Source organism: Elaeis guineensis, chromosome 4 (genome assembly GCF_000442705.2).
Source record: "Elaeis guineensis isolate ETL-2024a chromosome 4, EG11, whole genome shotgun sequence".
Classification (NCBI taxonomy): Eukaryota; Viridiplantae; Streptophyta; class Magnoliopsida; order Arecales; family Arecaceae; genus Elaeis; species Elaeis guineensis.
Window position 1 is genome coordinate 128,682,900 of NC_025996.2, and position 21,060 is coordinate 128,703,959.

At 38.9% G+C, this 21,060-nt stretch overlaps 1 non-coding gene across 1 annotated transcript; it reads right to left on the reverse strand.

The window, feature by feature from the left end:
* Positions 1 to 14,120: 14,120 nt before the first annotated feature.
* LOC114914154 (small nucleolar RNA R71) lies at positions 14,121 to 14,226 on the reverse strand. The gene has a single exon (XR_003800773.1). It is a non-coding gene; the product is annotated as a small nucleolar RNA R71 (small nucleolar RNA).
* Between the last annotated feature and the right edge of the window lie 6,834 nt (positions 14,227 to 21,060).

The following is a 21,060-nucleotide window of genomic DNA, read 5'->3' on the forward strand; positions in this document are numbered from 1 at the left end:
ATCTTTGCTTCCAATTTATTTAAACTCTCTGAATAAGTTCCTCCTAGAATAACTCTGATCCCCTCTTCTTTTACTGGGAGTTCCATATAAGAGTAACCCTCACTAGGCAAATGAAGTATTTCTCCCAATATACTAGAATCCAAGCAAATATCAATACCCTTGACTGTTGAAGTCACTGACCCATTTCCATAATGTAGATTCTGGTAGAATTCTCTAACTAGGTCAACATAGGTGACTTCCTTAAGGGAGCAGTAGAAACCTCATCCTTGGTTTTTAATCTTAGTTGCAAATGTAAAACCCTCTTTTTCAAAGAACCAAAAATCTATATTCTTCCCGATTTCAACTTTTCTATCAGAAAGAGGATTCTTACTGGGGCTTAGGGAGGATTGAGGGGGACCTTGAGCAGATACTGAAGCTGGAGTGGGAGCAGTGGAAGACTGAGCAGCTTGCCTTTTCTTTCGGACATTTTCTTCAAGCTCACGGACTGACTTTCTTCTTTGGGGAAGCTTCATCTTCGGAGCCATATTCACTACAGTAGCAGGCAAGGAGACTTGGAGGAACAAGTGAATGAGTGGAGGAGGGATCACAAGAGAGTGAAGAGGGATTTTGGTAGAGAAAAGAGGTGGATTTAGGAAGAACGGTGGAGTGCTAGGGCACGCTCCAACCGTGCCAAACAATGGGAGAAAGCACAAAAATCCCTTTCCAAGGTGGCGATTTTTGGTGGAGAGGAGGAGGGAGAAGTGCCTCGAGCTAGATCCTTGGATTTGGAGCAAAAGGAAATGGGGAAGTCGGCTTTTGGAAGGAGGAAGATGAAAGGATGAGTCGGCTCACGAACAGGATCCCATATAAAAACAATGAGCCCGTGGGAAGTTTGAGGAAATAACAAGTTTGCCATTGAGTCGACTCATGGGGGTCGACTCATGAAGTTCAGAAATTCAGAAAAAATGTGAATAAATTCCAGAAAAATTTGAAATTTTGGGAGAAAGAGTTTTGCTCAAAGATAAGTTTTTAGAATGATAAACTTGAGCTTTTGGGACCAGGATAGATATTGGAAATTGAGCTCTAAGAATTTTTGACATCAATTCTTAGAAATTGAGAAAAATTTAGGCATATGGATCTAGAATTCCTAGATTTCTCCTAATTTCACAGAATCTATCCTCACTAAGGGCCTTTGTAAAGATATCAGCTAATTGATTTTCAGTGCAAATATATTCAAGAATTATATTTTTGTTTTGAACATGTTCTCTTATAAAATGATGTCTTATTTCAATATGTTTGGATCTTGAGTGTTGAATTGAATTTTTAGATAGATTTATGGCACTTGTGTTGTCACATCTTATTGGTGTTTCATTAAGTTTGATTCCAAAGTCTTCGAGTTGTTGCTTAATCCACAAGATTTGAGCACAACAACTTCCGGCTGCAATGTATTCGGCCTCAGCCGTAGACAGTGCCACCGAATTTTGTTTCTTGCTAAACCATGAGATTAGGTTAACTCCAAGAAATGGGCAGGTTCCACTTGTGCTTTTTCTATCTAATTTACATCCAGCAAAATCAGCATCTGAATATCCTAATAAATCAATTTGTGAGTCCTTAGAGTACCATAACCCTAGAGTTTGAGTACCATTTAAGTATCTAAGGATTCTTTTAACAGCATTCAAATGAGATTCTTTAGGATTAGATTGATATCTAGCACATAAACAAACACTAAACATGATATCAGGCCTACTTGCAGTTAAATATAATAATGAGCCAATCATATCTCTATAGTATTTTAAGTCTACACATTTACCTTCATCATCCTTGTCAAGCTTACATGAGGGACTCATTGGTGTGCCAATTGGTTTGCAGTTCTCCATTCCAAATCTTTTGAGTAGTTCCTTGGTGTACTTGCTTTGGGTGATGGAGATTTTCTCTTTTGATTGTTTGATTTGGAGTCCGAGGAAGAAGGTGAGTTCTCCCATCATGCTCATCTCGAACTCCCCCTGCATAAGCTTAGCAAAGTCTTAACAAAGGGATTCATTAGTAGACCCAAAAATTATGTCATCAACATAAATTTGTATAACTAGCATATCATTTTGATTTCTTTTAATAAAGAGGGTTGTATCTACATTACCTCTTGAAAAACCATTATTTAGTAGAAATTTGCTTAGCCTATCATACCATGCTCTAGGTGCTTGTTTTAATCCATATAAAGCTTTATTTAATCTAAAGACATGATTAGGAAAAGCATGATTTTCAAATCCAGGGGGTTGTTCTACATATACTTCTTCAGCAATATATCCATTTAAAAATATACTTTTAACATCCATTTGAAATAATTTAAATTTCATAAAGCAAGCATATGCAAGTAGAAGTCTAATAGCTTCTAATCTAGCAACAGGTGCAAAGGTTTCATCAAAATCAATTCCTTCTTCTTGATTATATCCCTTAGCAACCAGTCTTGCTTTATTTCTAATTACATTTCCATGCTCATCTAATTTGTTTCTAAAGACCCATTTTGTGCCAATTATTGAATAATTTTTAGATCTTGATACTAAGGTCCAAACATTATTTCTTTCAAATTGATTAAGTTCCTCTTGCATTGCATTAATCCAATTATGATCATTTTCAACTTCTTCAAAATTTTAGGTTCAAGATGAGATACAAAAGCACAATGATTAACTACATCTCTAAGTGAAGAACGGATTTTTACCCCATGCATAGGATCACCAATAATTAACTCCTTAGGGTGGTTGTGAACATACCTCCATTCCTTGGGTAGGTCATTTGTACCTTGAGGTTGTTCTTGAATTTCTTCACCTCTCTCATCTTGTTTGTCTTCTTGATCCTTGTCTTCTGGAGTTGCTGAATCTTTCAGAGTGATCTCCTTCATACCTTCTATTAGTGGATCTGCATCATCAACACCCTCATTCTTCCTTGAAGGAAGATCATTAGATTCATAAAAAACAACATGTATGGACTCCTCAACTACTAAAGTTCTTTTGTTGAAAACTCTAAATGCTTTACTAGTGGAGGAGTAACCTAGAAAGATTGCTTCATCTGATTTTGCATCAAATTTACCAAGTCTTTCTTTGCCATTATTTAATACAAAACATTGGCAACCAAAAACATGAAAATATGCAATATTTGGTTTTCTTCCTTTCCAAAGTTCATAGGGGGTTTTCTTTAAAAATCATCTAATCAAAGCGCGATTTAAAATGTAACATGCTGTGTTAATTGCTTCCGCCCAAAAATATCTTGGAAGGTTGCTTTCACAAAGCATGGTACGGGCCATTTCTTCTAAGGTTCTGTTTTTCCTTTCAACTACCCCATTCTGTTGGGGTGTCCTAGGAGCAGAGAAGTTATGGCCAATTTCATTTTCATCACAAAAATTTTTAAAGTTTTGATTTTCAAATTCAGTTCCATGATCACTTCTAATATTTTGAATTGAAAACCCTTTTTCATTAGTGACTTTTCGGTGAAATTTAGTGAAAATATGAAAAGTTTCATCTTTGTGTGCCAAAAAGAAAACCTAAGTAAAATGAGAGTAATCATCTATAATTACAAAACCATATCATTTTTCTCCTAGACTAGTGGTTCTAGTTGGTCCAAATAAGTCCATATGCAAAAACTCTAAAGGTCTAGAAGTTGAAACAATATTTTTGGATTTAAATGAAACTCTAGTTTGTTTACCTAATTGGCATGCATCACAAATTCTATCCTTTTCAAAATTCAGTTTTGGCAAACCAAGAACTAATTCTTTCTTAATTAATTTTGAAAGAGAATGCATGCTAATATGTGCAAGTCTACGATGCCACATCCAACTAGTCTCATTAACTTTAGCATTCAAGGATACTAGGCATTGCATGTCTAATTTGGCTAAATCATTCAAATCTACCATATAAACATTGCCATGCCTATGTCCTATAAATTTAATGCCATCGTTAATAGGACTAGTCACAATGCAAACAGATGATTCAAAAATAACTTTATACCCTTTATCACAAATTTGACTAATGCTAAGTAAGTTATGCTTTAAACCTTTAACTAACAAAATATTTTTAATGTATTTGGAGGGAGTGATACCAATGTTACCTATCCCGATGATCTTTCCTTTGCCATTATCTCCAAAGGTGACCATCCCTCCATCCTTAGCATCAAGCGTGATGAATTGTGATTCATCACCAGTCATGTGTCTCGAGCATCCACTGTCAAGATACCATTTCCTGCTTCCTCCTTGGGATGCTAGACACACCTGCAAGCAAAAGTCAAGTTTCTGTCTTAGGTACCCAAGCTTTCTTGGGTCCTTTTAGGTTAGTCAAAATGGTTCCTTTTGGAACCCATATTTTCTTTATAGTTGTGTTTGCAGATTTGTTAATAAGGCATGTGTATGATTTATGTCCTATTCTACCACATTTGAAACAAGTAATATTTGTAGACTTGTTACTTGAATAATTTACATAAATATTCTTCAGAAATTTTTGTTTCTTCAAGGGGTTATAGCCAAGTCCAGCCTTATCATATACAGCTTTTTGATTATCAAGAATCATATTTAGTTTGTTTGAACTTAAGGTGAACTTATCTACTATAGGTTTCAGCTTGTTAATTTCATTCTTTAAGCTTTGATTTTCTTGAATCAAGGTGGATTTTTCAATTGAAAGGTTTTCAGCTTGTTTCACTAAAGACTGATTTTTCAATTTCAGTTCTTTATTTTTCATCCCTAGTTTCTTTAATTCATCAATTAAATCATAGAATGCTTCATGCAATTCTTCAAAAGTAAATTCACTAGGGGATTCAGAAGTTACCTCATTTTCGTGTGCCATAAGGCACAGGTTGGCTTGTTCTGTTGAGGTTTTCTCATCGAAGCTTGAGTCATCACTCGCACTCCAAGTCACCATCATTGCTTTCTTTTTGAACTTTTTGGGACCTTTCTTCAGTTGTGGACATTCGGATTTGAAATGTCCCGGCTTCTTGCACTCGTAGCATATAAGGGGTTGATCTTTCTCTTTCTCTTTGCTTTGTTCTCCTTTTGTGAATGACTTCTTTCTCATCCCCTGTTTCCTTTTTCTTAGAAACTTCTTAAATCTCCGGGTGATGAGTGCCATCTCTTCATCCTGTTCTTCATCTTCAGTGTCATCCGTTTCATCATCAGGCGAAGCTGTGGATTTGAGGGCAATGGTTCTTTTCTTTTTGACTTCATCCTCTTGATGTTGCTTCATGCTAAGTTCATGAGTCATCAAGGATCCAAGAAGCTCTTCTAGAGGTAGAGTGTTCAAGTCTTTAGCTTCTTGGATGGCAGTCACCTTGGCTTCCCAAGTTCTTGGCAATGATCTGAGAATCTTTCCTACAAGCTCACTGTTAGTATAAGATTTGCCAAGACTCTTCAAACCATTAATTATATCAGTAAAATGAGTAAACATAGCAGTTATGGACTCATCATGCTCCATTTTAAACAATTCATATTTATGCACAAGCATGTTTATTTTAGACTCTTTTACTTGATTTGTTCCCTCATGGGTTACTTCTAACCTATCCCATATTTCTTTAGCAGATGCACAAGTAGAAATGCGATTAAATTCATTTGCATCAAGTGCACAATAAAGAACATTCATAGCTTTAGCATTTAATTGTGCCAATTTTTTATCAACCTCATCCCATTCTTTCTCGGATTTGGTTGACTCCTCACCATCTATAATCTTGGTGAGTGTGTGAGGACCGTTCACTATGATACTCCACATATCATAGTCGAGTGCTTGTATGAATATCTTCATCCGAGCTTTCCAATAGGTGTAATTAGACCCATTGAAAAGTGGAGGTCGGTTGGTAGATTGCCTCTCGGCTAGAGAAGTACCGACATGGGTTGCCATAGATCTTTGGCTCTTTGATTGTTAGATCAAAGAAGGGCTAGAGCACCAGACTCTGATACCACTTGTTGCCCAGCTATGCAACCCAAGAGGGGGGGTGAATTGGGTTTCTAAAGAATTTAAGCTTAACTAATTACTTATGAAAAGTATTTGTTAAAAGCTTGATGAATGAGGAGAAAGACTTTAGTTCAAGATTAATTACCTAAAGCAAGAATGCAAGGATATAATAAAGAAATAAAGAGAAACAATAAAGTACACCACAAACACAAGGATTTATAGTGGTTCGGTGCCAACCTTGCACCTACATCCACTCTCCAAGCTCCTACTTGGGAATTCCAATCCACTATACTTGTATTCAACCCGAATACAAATGTCGGAACCTCCGACACTAGCTATCCCAAGCTAGTCCACTTGTTTCTCGGGTACAAGCCAACCCAATACACTCCGATTTCAGGTTCGGATCAACCTTCCCTTGTTTTGGAAACCCTCCAAAAATAAGAACAATTACTCACAAAGAGTAAGACAGTTTAGAGCATAAATAAGTATAAGAATAGCTCCTTAAATGAGCGAATATAACATTAAATGCACTTTACTCAAATGAAGAATCCCCTTTTTGATTTCCTCAAGGTGGATGAAGAGTTGAATGAACGATTGAGGAATAGGTGAGCTTTGATTGAAGACTTCTTGAAGGCTTTGAAAGAGCTCTTGATCAAGGTTGAAAAGTTGGCTTGAAAAATCCTCTCTTTGAATGCTCTTGAATGCCCTTTTGAACGCTCTTGCTTTTCTCTTTCAAAATCTCTTGTATTTCTCGTGTATATTGTAGATCTCCTTTTTGTTTTTCACCTTTTGAAACCTTTTATAACTTTAAGAAACAAGGGAAAACATTTTAGGCAGAAAAAGAGCCGTTAGAGCATTTAACGTGAGCATTAAAGGCAACTAAAACGGGCAAAAAACTAGCCATTGCGGACAATTCTCGTCGCAGGGGTCGACTCATGAGTCGACTCATGCTTCAGGGGTCGACTCATGAGTCGACCTCTGTTGCAAAAACCAGAGATTTGGGTTTCTGGATATTTTGGCCCAAAACAGCAGAAGTCGACTCATGAGTCGACTCATGCCTTGTGGGTTAACTCATGAGTCGACTCACAGGTCGTGCCAAGCCAAAAAACCAGCGTGCCAAGGGAAATTTTAGCGTGCCAAGCAGCTCATTGTGCCATGAGTTGACTCATGAGTCGACTCATGCACTTCAAACATTCATAACTTCAAAAATATAAGTTCAAAAATAATGAAATTTTCACCAATAGATTACAAATCATTTGTTCTACCAAATGATACTATCAAATCAGGATTTTAGTAAAATTATGATTTTGCCCCTGAAGAGCATAAAGACTTTTTCAAATAAAAATATTTGTATCCCTTCAATCTGCTTTGTAATCATCAAAATCAATCTAGGAGCAACAACCTTAAAATAGAGAATGAACCAACTGCACCGAAATCATCTTACTTGCCTAAAGCCCCATTTTCAGATGTCCTGAAAGCCCCTATTTCTGCAGATAAGAAGGGAGAAAAACTCGATGAGATGTTGGAATTGTTTAAGCAAGTCCAAATTAATCTTTTTCTTCTAGACGCAATCAAACAGGTCCCTGCTTATAACAAATTTTTGAAGGATTTGTGCACCCAAAAATGTAAATCTAGATCATAAATCCCAAAGAAAGTATGCCTCACTGAACAGGCTAGTTCTGTCTTCCAGCATGCCACTCCTCCAAAGCTTAAGGACCCAGGAGCCCCCATCATTTCCTATGTTATAGGAGATTATCACATTGAAAAAGCTCTTCTAGATTTAGGAGCAAGTGTGAATCTTTTACCTAGTTCGGTGTATGAACTTTTTGGATTCGAAGAACTAAAATCCACATCTGTCACACTACAATTAGCCGACAGATCAATTAAGGAACTACGTGGAATGCTTGAGGACATCTTGGTCAAAGTAGATGAGTTTTACTTTCCAGTTGATTTTCTGGTTCTCGACATGGAACTAAGTGGCAACCCAAGATAAATTTCCATTATCTTAGGATGACTCTTCCTAGCTACGGCAAATGCATGCATTAATTGTAGGACAGGAGTCATGGACGTATCGTTTGAAAATAAAAAACTGAGACTGAATGTGTTTGGTGCTTTTCAAGGACCATCAATGGATAGTTGCTTCGAAGTAGATACACTAGAAGATATTATAGAAGATGCAACACCCACAATTCTAGCACCAGACCCCTTAGATACTTGCTTGGCTCACTTTGGAGTGTATGACTTTAAGGGATATATGAAAGAAGTTAACACCTTGTTGGATACACCACACGATAAAACCACTCCTTCATGGACAATCAAGTATGAGCCATTGCCCACATTAACCAGTACACCAATAGTCCCATCTTTAGAATCACCACCTACATTAGAATTGAAACCTATTCCTGTTATGCTCAAGTATATATTTCTAGGACCCAATGACACCCTCCCAGCAATCATTGCATCAGACTTGACCCTTAATCAGGAAGCACAATTGGTTGGTATTCTGAAGGAACAAAAGAGGCTATCGATTGGTCCATTGCCGATTTAAAAAGAATTGACCCCTCCATTTGCATGCACCATATTCATTTTGAGGCAAATGCCAAACCCCATCGAGATATACAGAGGAAATTGAACCCAAATATGCATGAAGTAGTAAAGAAAGAGATGGTAAAGTGGTAAGATGCTGGAATCATCTACCCCATATCCGATAGTAAATGGGTCAGTCCCACTCAAGTAGTACCTAAGAAATCAGGTATTATTGTGGTTGAGAACGAAGAAGGTGAACTGCTTCCCACTCGCATATCATCTGGATGGCGAGTATGCATAGATTATAGAAAACTAAATATCGTTACTAGGAAGGACCATTTTCCATTGCCGTTCATCGATCAAATCTTAGAACGGTTAGCAGGACAAAGTTTCTTCTATTTTCTTGATGGTTATTCAGGGTACAATCAAGTACCTGTATTTTCGGATGACCAAGAAAAGACTACCTTCATCTGCCCCTATGGCACATTCGCTTTTCGGCGTATGCCATTCGGGCTCTGCAATGCACCCACTGCATTTCAACGGTGCATACTGGCCATTTTTTCGGATATGGTGGACAAATATCTTAAAGTTTTTATGGATGATTTTTTTATGTTTGGAACCACCTTTGAGGATTGTCTCCATAATCTTTCCAAAATTCTTAAACGGTGTATGGAGATAAATCTTATCCTAAGTTGGGAAAAGAGCCATTTTATGATGCGGAAAGAAATTGTATTAGGACATATTATTTCTGAAAGAGGGATCGACACTCATGTTAAGATTCGAGCAGGAATAGGATAGACACTCTTTTAGCGTCTGGCTGAAGATGTTAAACTTAATACTTTTTGGGAGGCAACCCAAATTTCTTTTATTTTATTTTAACTGATCTTTATTTTTTTTTGAGAATAAAGGACCACTCTGTATTGAAGAGTCTGTCAATAAACTTGACGTCTGGCTAAAGACGTAAAACTTAGCGCTTGTTGGGAGGCAACCCAATAATTTTATTTTATTTTTTTTTACTTTACTGCAACTGCAGGAATTTAGAATAAGAACCTATTAATCAATGAAGCTATCTTCAACTTTCGAAGCAAAATTATCCCAAGTGCACTCTCTCCTTTTATTTTCTTTGCTTTCCTACTCCATTGAGGATAATGTAGATTATGTTGGGGGGGAAGGAAATAGAAATTAATCAAATCCTCGAGTATGGTCAGAAATAATTAGTTTTGTATATCTGAATTTTATTTTGATTAAGAGTCAATTAGGCATCCTAATCAATGAATGATTAACGATCAAGATAATTTTAGAGATACTGAGGAATAAATTATTAAGAAAACCTAATGAATAGTAGGGTTTAGACTAGACCAAATTTTAGGAGTGATTCTACAACCCTCTTCTTACTAATCTCAATAAAGAATCTGCTTCATGAGATATTGGGTGGAAATATTGAGGTATGCAAAAATTTTTCTTAAAATTTACTTAAAAAAAAAATATTGGTTTCCTACTGAGTAATCGGGCCCCTTCGCCTAAGTAAGCGTTGTGCTTCGCGTAAAAAGGTGGGCAATATTAAAAAAAAAATAGTGGATAATAAGGGGACTAAATTGCAAGAAGATAATAAACCTCTCTCACATTAAGTTAGAGGATTTAAAGAGTAAAGTGGAGAGTTGGTGAAAGAAAAGCTCTTGAAATTTCTTTAGTTAATACTCAGCCATTAATTGGATCAAATTGATAATCCAATGAAGTATCTCTTTAATGGTCTGACCAAATATCATCTACCTTTTGGGATGCCTAACCTAACTTTTTATTCAAGATCGAGTCGGTACACAATGCTGATATATCTATTTTACTTGAGGACGAGCAAAATTCAAGTTGGGAAATGTGATAAACACTTAATTTAAGTCATTTAAAGTAAAAAATTATATTTAATTTATTTTATTTATTAAAAATTTGATGCTTCTTTTTATGTTTTACAGGAAAGGTGATCGCTGATACAAAGAGTCCGATTCATAGATAAAAAAGACTCAAGTTTGAAGAAAATTAGACTTAAAATAAAATTAAAATAAAAGAAGGATGCACACAGTATTATAGAAAATGAAGATACTATGTAAGGAATCCAAAAAGGATATAGGTGTCATTTTAAAGAAACAAAAGTTTCTTTTTGGTAATCAAAAAAAAGGGAGCGCTTCCTAACAGCTAACGCGCGCACGGCATCGCAGCAGCGCGGGCGCGGGCATGGGCGTGCGCGGGCATGCACGGGCGTGGACGAGTGCGGGCGCGTGGCATGGCGGGGCGTGGGGAGTTTTTGCTGGTGGACACGAACAGACGAACAGATGCTCATTAAAAGGAAGAAAATATGATACTTGAAAATACTTCAAGAGGAAGAATTTGTATTTTCTTTATCTGCTTGTGTTGCCCAGCTATGCAACCCAAGAGGGGGGGTGAATTGGGTTTCTAAAAATTTTAACCTTAACTTATATCTTATGAAAATTGTTTAACAATAGCTAAATAAATAAGGAGAATATAGTTGATTCAAGGCTAGTGGTTAAATGCAAGAATGCAAGAGAATAAAGAAGTTCTAAAGAAGAGCAATTAGGCACAACACAAACAAAAAGGATTTATAGTAGTTCGGTGCCAACCTTGCATCTACATGCACTCCCCAAGCTCCTACTTGAGAATTCCAATCCACTAACTTGTATTCAACTTGAATACACTCGTCGGAACCTCCGACTCTAGCTATCCCAAGCTAGTCCACTTGTATTTCGGGTACAAGCCAACTCAATACACTCCGATTCAAGGTTCGGATCAATCTTTTCTTGTTTTGGAACCCTTTCAAAACAAAAACAATAACTCAAATAGAGTATTACAATCAATAGCACAGAAAATACAAAAGAAGCTCCTTTAATGAGCGAATGAGGCTTTAAATACACTTTACACAAAGAGAAGAAGGCTCTTTTCAATTTTCTCAAGGTGGTTGGAGACTTGAATGAGCACTTGAGGAGTTGGTGAGCTTGAATTAAAACCTTCTTGAATGCTTTGAGTGAGCTCTTGCTTAGGGCTGAAAAGTATGCTTGAAATCCTCTTTTCAAAAATCTCTCTTCTTGATGATTCCCACCTTTTTGTCCCTTTTATAACTTTAAGGAATGGTGGAGAGTAATCAAGGCTGAAATAGAGCCGTTAGACCACATTAAATGAGCATTAAATGCACTTAAAACGGATTAAAAACTAGCCGTTGCGGAACTTTTCCGTCACAGGGGTCGACTCATGGGTCGACTCATGGGGTCGACTTCTGTGGAAAACGGTAGAAAATAAAGATTCTATAATTTTGGCCTAAAAACAGCAGAGGTCAACTCATGGGTTGACTCATGCCTGGGGGTCAACCCCTGGGGTCGACTCACAGACTGTGCCAGCCAGAAAATTCTGCGTGCCAATCAGCCCTTTGTGCCATGAGTCGACTCATGGGGTCGACTCAAATTTTCAAACATGGATATCTTTCAAAATACATGTCCAAAAACTATAAAATTTTCATCAATGGATCACAAATCTTTTGTTCTAGCACTTGATGCTTTCAAATCAGAGTTTGGTAAAATTATGATTTTGCCCCTGAAATGCAATAAATCTTTTTGAAGCGAAAATCATTAGTAACCCCTTCAAATGTTTTGTAATCATCAAAATCAATCCAAGGAGCAACAACTTATGATCTTTTCATTTTATCCATCCATCTTTTAGTCCTTAATATTTTCTTTAGTCCCACATCGAAAAATCATGTAAAACTCCTCCCTCCTAACACCTATAAAAAGGCTTTTGTACTCTCATTGGAAGGGGAGCCCAGAAATTCTTTTAGAGCCTTGCATAGAGGAATAGAAAGGGACTACTTCATGAGCAGCTAAGCTAGCAGTCTCGGGAGTGGAGAAAAAATTTTGTAACGACATAGAGTGGGTTTATTGTTCTAAACTTTCTTGTATTTCTTTATATGCAATAAAGATTATACTTTTTATTTAAATCGTCATGAGTTCTTTATTTGCTCTCTTTCATATGCTTTTATTTATGCTTTCCTGTTAGATTAATATTAGGAACAACTTTTACTTTTTGGAGACGCACCGTGATCTACGGGTACGGGGCATGTCGAGAAAAGAAGAGTTGTTTATCTAGTACTTTTCGGAGACACACCGTGATCTATGGGTACGGGGTGTGTCGAGAAAAGATAGATATTTTTCTTAAGATTAATCGCATCTATTTAATTAAAAAAGAGATACAACTCTGCTAGTGCAAATTAATTCAAAACTCCCGAGCTCTTTATTTTCTAATTACATCAATTTTAAGATAATTTATTTTCTAAATTAAAACAACACTTCTTTCTTTTATTTTGTAATCTCAACTTAGCCCAAGGTCCTTGAGGATACGATCTCGACTCATCCTACCTACGTAGTGTGTAGAGTTATTTTTGGTGCCATCAATGACTACGCATCAAATTTTGGCACCGTTGCCGGGGACCTTGGCATGGTTGAATTAAAAAAAAAAAAACACTGACATTTCATAACACTTAAATAAAATAGCGTAACCTCAAACATAAAAATTTCTAACTTGATTGGACACCTTGTTTCTTTGCATTGCATCTCCATAATTAACTTTAAAGGCGCAACCCATTAACTAAGATAAGGTGGGGATTTGATCACCCTTCCTTGGCCCACAAATCACTCCCTTGCATTTGCATAACCTAGACCTTAATCTAAAATTAATTAGACGTTGACCCCTAAGAATTTCGAGCTCATTAGGACAAGCGACACTGAGAGTTAAACCAGGTTAGACTTGGTCAGCTAGCTGGTGTCTAGGCAAGTGGTTTGTGGGATGACTGGGCCCGAAGGAAGGTGGTTTTTAATTGGTTTCGTTCGCTGACCTGGCCAATTTAATTGGTGTCTAAGGAAAGCAACGGGGAAACTCCCACCAACCTTACACTTACCTGGCCAGTTGGTTGGTCAAGCTCTGACTTGGAGGGCTTGAAGGCTAACTACAGTTAGGAGCTATCTAGAACTAGGGTAACTTTAGGATAGAGAGTCCACTACGTGCTAACTTGATTGTAATTAAAATCTAACCACAACTAATTCTTCTATTAGTTTTAGGACTTCTTAGGATCTCTTCTTTAGAACTCTTTTCTCTCTTCTCTTCTCCTCTTAATAAAAAAAAATCCTTAACAGACTAGGATAGTCCTACATAGACCTTTTAGTTGCATGTTAGGTCGACGATCACTAAAACCTGACTTGCAACCATTAGATGAAGAATTAGAAAAGACTCTTAGGACTATCTGAGTTAGAAACATGACTACACCTGGTAAGGCTAATCCTCCACGCTCATTGAGAGAATATTTCACTTCATCCTCATATACCTATTCTCCATGCATTCAAGCACCTCCAGTAGAAGCTACCCAATATGAGATTAAGTCTAGCATTATTCAAATATTGCCATCATTCTATGGACTTAGTAACGAAGACCCATACAAATACTTGGATGAATTTCTTGAAATTTATTCCACAATAAAAATCCAAAACTTCTCCGATGATGCCCTTAGGTTGAAACTGTTCCCTTTCTCACTTAAGGACAAAATCAAGCATTGGTTAAACTCCTTAAACTCTATAACCATTTCAACTTGAGATCATCTTCAGAGAGAATTTCTCAAGAAATACTTTTCAATTGGAAAAACAAATCAAATTAGAAAAGCTATCACTAGTTTTTCCCAATTGGAGGATGAACTTTTTTATAAGACATGGGAAAGGTTAAGGGACCTCATTCGTAAATGTCCACACCATGCTATCCCTAAATGGCAACTTTGTCAGTGTTTTTATGATGGTCTATCGAAGAAATATCGACAAATGGTTAATGCATCATGTGGTGGGACATTCATGCTTAAGAGTGAGGATGAAGCCTGGCAGCTCTTTGAAGCACTTAGTGAGAATTTCCTACATTATCTGTCTGCCACTTCTAGAGAACAACCCATACTTCAACAAAAAAGAAGTAGAATTTATCAGATTGAAAACGTCATGGATATCCACAGTAAGGTAGATGAACTGTCTCAAAAATTAGACTGTCTTCTAAATACTGGACAATCTTCGATTCCACCTAACCCAATCCAAGAAGTTTGTGCATTGTGTGCAAGTCCGAACCATTTTGTTAGTGAATGCCTAGCCGCACCTCAATTTTCTGAGTTTGTGCACGAATAGGTTCAGCAAGCTCAAGTCCAACAAGCTCGCAGATCAGGAAACAATCCTTATTCGAACACTTATAACCCCGACTGGAGAAACCATCCAAATTTTTTCTGGAGACCACAACCAGTGGTTGGCCCTGCCGCACCTCGACCTCAATATCAGGACCCAACATATAGGCATGGACCATATCATCAATTTCAAAATGAGGCATTATTAAAGTCACCAATGACACCAGGGAAGCAGAGGGCTACACCTATGCAATGAACAGCAAGGAAGCAAAGGGCTTCAAGTTCTATCCCATCCCACTTTGAGAATTCTTCAAATGGTAAATCCACCTCATCAACTACTTCTGTCCATGCAGTCATGCTGAGTTTCTGGCATAAGCAGTCATGTAATTTCTTTTGCCCCTCCAAGAATTTCCCTGGAGCCATACCAAATTAGCATCTAGGCCTCTCAATGTAACTGACAACGGAAATCTATAGATCATATTGTAGACACTAAGCTTGACATGGTCAAACACCATGGAGTTCAGAGACATCAATGACAACCATGTTGGGATTGAAAGTAACAGCTTGAGTTATTCATCTTCACGTTCCTTTTTGGTTGTGTTTTTATTTCTATTTTTTACTTCGTTTTTCTGTTTCTTTTAGAGTATGGATTGGAAACTATTCATAATCTGTGAACAAATCCTCAATGGCTTATTTTGATAGTATAATTGGTGCCATTTTAAGAGCCGAAAGCTGATTAGTGGAGACTCAATTAGGTTTTCGTACAAATGTTGGAACAAGTATGCATGTTGATTTTGTTATAGCTCTACCAGCATGCCATGGCTAAATTTTTTTGCTTGTGCCTTCAAAGGTTAATCTATCATCAATTATTTTAATCGTATTGATTCTCAGCACCAACTACTCAGCTACAGGGTCTCATTACGTTCTAAGATGGAGCTTTTGCTTAAATGGCATTTCAGCAGTTAATTAAGGATAATATATGAAAGCTCTCGAAACAGTTGTGTGAAGATAATTGAGAGTTTTCAATGAGAGCACACGTATCTTGCACTGATGCTGAAGGAAGAGGCAACAATGATCCTAATTGGTTTGATCACAGTGTTATAAAGAGAGTAAATGTATCTAAGATTTTGACACCGAGATTGGCTCCTGTTCTGCTTGATTTCCTAACTCACAGTTAATCTTCAGAAAAAGAAGGCAAATCCAAGACTGCTGCATCTTTAGAAGCAAGATATCATCCATCAAAACAGGTTACTCGGAGAGCGAGAAATTATATTAAAGATTGAATTTGAAAAAAGTTTGTTTTTTCTTTTTTTCTTTTTTTTTAAAATTTATGTAATGGGAGGTAGGCATAACACCCAGATTTTATTAAGAGTGAATGATAATAACATGATATCGTGCCTGCAGAGCAGCCCAAAGCTGTTGTGGGCAATAGATATTTACAAAACTGCAGCTCTCTGCAGTCCACTCGAGATAAGAACAAAGAAAATCCCAACGTCAGAACACAGAGCTCCATGTGCATTATCTTAAAGATTGAATTTGAAAGAGCATCTGATAGATGGAATTGGACTTCATTTTCTAGGTGCTGTTCAACAAAGGATTTCCCCTCCTATGGTTCGATGAATCAAGAATGCGATATTCTTCTAGTAAATTTAGTATTCTCGCAAATGGGCATGTAAGAAGTAAGATTCCATGCTCCGTATGGGTGGCCTTGTCTCTCCTTTCCTCCAAATCATTGCAACAGATTGCCCAGCTGTAATATTTCACAAAGCTCAGAGTAAAGGTCTGCTTGAGGGACTTGGTATATATATATATAAGTGGAGATGACACAAGCAAGATTATGCTGCAATATGCTGTATTCCTGAAGGCTTTGAAGGATCACATCTTGTAACTAAACTAATAATTTACTACTTTCAGATCGTGAGGTCCGATACCCTGGCTCGGTGTAACCCCAAACGGCCCTGCATCACTGCTGGAACCAACTCCTTCTTCGACTTGTCGGATGGTTGGAAACCCCAAATTAACCTCACAAGAGCCAAGGTATTGCCACCTTCATTCAAATGATTTTCGATATCCCCATCAGGAACCATTGCCACCCGCTAGTGTCTCACCGATAAGCATGGGAACTAGCCAAGACTTGAACTTAAATATGTCTGTTTTCTTGATTGACGGACGCGATCATTGGGCTAGGGCCTATCTTCACCTTTTCTTTTTCTTTTTTTTTTTGATTAAAATTGTTGCGGCCGAAATCGGTCGAGGTCGGAGAGAGGGCGACTGAGCCCCACGTAAAGTTGCCAGTACTGGAGTAACCTGCAAAATAAGTCCAAACCGAAGGTTTTCGCTCCGGCAAAGATCCTCCGATGCTTAAGTCAGATTAAGGGAACAAAGAAGTAGCAACAAATTCTCTGAGAGGGATTGATTGATTTATCTGATCCTCAGAGCTTTAATTGCTTATATAGAAAGCTGTCGAATAGCTGGTTGAACAACTGTAAGCGTGTGATCCCGAAATCTGTCGAACATGTCATTACAGGCGAGATATTTCAGCCTTCAATTGTTCCTGCGAGATTAGGAGAGTCAGTTATACTTGAGTCGATTCTCTCATAGCAGACAGCTGTCACGTACATCGAAAAAACAAGTCGATTGAGGCAAGAGGGGCGGCAAGAATGCTAAACGGACCGTATGGGCATCTCAGCTCTGCATAATGGTTGGTGGCCGTAGCGGTAGCTCGACAACTTGAAATAGCCTATAACACCATGCCGATCCAAGCACTCGTTGTAACCGCCGATCTGAGGCACTCATGGTAACCACCATAACATTACCCCCTACTCCTAAGTCTAAGGGTCAGGTAAAAGGAGTATCCTAAAAGTGCCTCAGATCGAAGGGCATACGTGCCTCTGAATTGACACCAGTCTTCAGTATTTAAAGTGAGTAATGTCAGCTTAACGTAACTGACGCAGATGGCCATAAGCGATGGGACCATTCAGACGGTGGTCCTTTCAGGAATTTAATTATCCAGCGGTAGCTTTTCATTTCCTTCCTCTCTTTAAATTTGTGCTTCAAGGGCGTCGAAAGGTGATAGCAACCTTTTCCTACTCTAATTATCTATTGTGATTCCTAGAAGTGAGATGGATCCCCAGCACATGAAGAGGCTTGAATTGATATCGGCCCGTAGGAGGCAGGCCAGGTTCTGCTTGTTGGCCCACTGGCTTCGATAAGGGGCGATATCCAAGTTTTGACCGTCGAATCGGAACCTGGGGTTAAGAGAAATGAGAATCCCGCTCTGATCGTCGAGCCTATGATTTCTTTGCTGATGGTCGCAGCGGTCACACTTGAGGAGACCCCATCGGAGAAGACATTGGTGGAGCAGACACAAGGAGAGCATGCGAGCAACCACCCGCCAAGAGCTTCAGCGGCTAAGATACGAGCAGAGAGCACGGCCAGTCTTCTCGAAGGGATGCTAGAAGCGGGTATGGAGACCGGTGAGTCCCAAAAGTTGGTGATGGCTGCCCGATGTACCCTTATGGCTATCCTCCATGCGGGTCCCTCGCAGTCAGCATCTTCTGCTCCTTCAACGACAGAGGATCCCCAAGCTACAGCAAGATGCCTAAGGGATTTTCTTCCTCTGTCCGAAGGACAACCTTTGGATGGATAAGGAGCACAGCAGCAAATGTTGGGTGCCCTTAGATCTCTCATCCACGTATTAGGTCTCCACATACTTTTCTTTCAATCTTCTACCTCCTGCAATGTTTTTGATGTTTATTTATAAAATTTTGCATAGGTAGGGCATTACCTTGCTAATTTTGTCGGCTCCACCCCCGATGGCCCGTCCTTGGAACTTACAATGATGAGAGAGGAAATTGACTTGTTGAGATATCAATTAGAGCAAATGGAGAGCAAGGACGGTGAGCTAGCGAAGGAGCTCAACTCTTTTGAAGAGGGCCTCCACGAAGCCCGAGAGATAATTAATCATCAAGATGAGGAATTGAAGCAAGCTGAAAAGTAGATTGAGGCTCTTGAGCGATAGAGGTCTAGAGTCGAAAGAAAGGCCGAAGATCTCGAAAAATAGATTGAAGATCTCGAGAGACAAAGATCAGAGATGGAAAGAGACTGTCATCAAATCCATGATGATTTGAAGCACTTGAGGAAGACACTTGGGGGAAGGAGAAGCTAAGATCCCTCCTTCTCCGAAACTCATCCTTGAAGGAGTCTCAAGGAGGGACCATCCAAGAAGGCTAGAACTTCATAAGCGCGAGCCGCAGAGAAAGAACACCTTTTTTTTAACAGACGGATGTGATCATTGGGTTGGGCTTATCCTCCTCTTCTTTTTCTTTTTAATTAAAATAAAGAGGAGATCTCACCTTTTTTTGAAAAACAGTAAGGCTGGTGTGCAAAAGAATTAGAAGACATAGATCAAATAATGAGTTTTATCCTCCAAGTGACCTGTACTTGGATGAATAATAGAGCACGAAGAAGACAAATGAGAAAAATGAGCAGATTAAGCTTCCATGTAACTATAGGCCCTGTCGAGTCAGGAATTTCAACACCAGCTAATCTTCAACGTGATATAAAAATCCTTTCTTCGTACCCTCTATTGTTGAACTCCTTCCAACCCCCGATAGTATTTGCTGATTGTGTCAACTTAATAAATGGCTTCGCGACTGTGAGAGTTAACTTTGTTGAGAGTTGCATCCCGATAAAGACTTGGAGGTTACCAAATTTTTGTGATCCTGTACCAGAGAATCTTATGTCTCTGCTATCTTTTATCCGATCTTTTCAACAGCATTCTCAATATCGAGAAAGAAAAATCTCTAAGGCCTGACCATTTATCTCTTTGGACATCTAGTTATTTTCAGGATTGATGATTGGAAATTGGAGTAGGGATCCATTGAAGGCATCTATTGATCCTAAATGTCACACCTTTAACCTAAGATCATAAGTCAGGATCGTAGCAATTGGCGCATACTCATCATGAACTCTTCCCACAAGTATGTAAGGCATTTCAAGATGATATCAAATATATTATAGTGAAGATTATTTAAATAGCTAAAATTTAAAAATTAATTAATTAACAAATTCAATCGATAAATAATATTGGGCATAAAATAATCCCAGTCGAAGTTCGTAAAAGACCGACCCTTCCAAGGCTCTTCCAGCTTCCGACCTTGTGCAGCATCTTTCTGAACTCCCCCGACCGTTCGAGCTTCCATAATACCATCCGGACTTCTCCAATAATGAGCTCCTCCATTCATCTACCGGGTTGCTCCAAACGCTTTCTGAGCTTCACTATCAGTCGATTTTCTACAGTGATCGACTATTCTCCGAATCTCTTCCAGACTTCTTTCGGCCACGAACGACTTTACTCCGAACTTCTTTCAGACTTCGTCAATGTCCGAGCTTCTCCGACAGCAGGACTTCTACGGTAACCAGACTCCATCAAGTTTCTACGGCAGTCGACCATCTTTCGGATTTCGTCGAGCTCCTACAAGAGTCGGATCCCAGCCGAACTTCTACGGCAAATGGATTCCAGACAAATTTCTACAACGGACGGGCTCCACCAGCTGGATCTCTACTCTGAACTTCTTTCGGACCTCATCAATGACCGAGCTTCTCCAGCAGTGGGACTTCTACAATAAGAAGTCTCCATCCGAGCTTCCATGGCAATCGATTTTCGTCCGAGCTTCTACAATAAGCGGCCTCCTTTCAGACTCCTATAAGAGTCGGACTCCGTCCGAACTTCTACGACAGAATTGAATCCCGGACTCCTCCAATGTTCGACCTTCTCTAGTGTCCTCAAGACTCCTCCAGCGGACGAACCTCCACAGCGCCATCCGAACTCCACTATCGGACGATCCTCTACCGGATTCCTCATGAAACCAAACCTCTCCGGCGGATAATCTACAGACGAGCTTCCACATCAGGCAAATTTCAGACGGACTCTCCTAGCAACTGGACTCTTATCAGACTTCTCCAACAGAAAGTCTCTATCCGAGCTTCTACAGTAGATGACTTCCGCCTGCAGCATCAGTGCCCAATCAGCGTCCCAGGCACCCAACAATAGTGGATTCATCAGTAACCTCGAAAACATCCGAGCTTCTCTTAGATTGCAGAGACAGAGAGCCATTCCACTCCATCAGATGTCCCAGCCGAGCTTCAGCCGTCAGGCCTGAACTCTCTGACAAGTCGCGACAATGGCCACTACCCCACTCCACTCTCTGTAATAGATTCCACGTGGCCCTACTACTCTCTGGAAAGTTACGACAATGGACACCACTCTACTCTCCATAACAAACTCCACGTGGCCCTGAATGACCCCCTGACACCACTACTCTTCGTAACAAACTCCGCGTAGACCTGAACAGCCCACTACCAGGCGGTTACAGACGTCGCTGTCAATCAGTTATGCTCTCCGTCTATAAAAAAGGACCCCCAGATACGTTC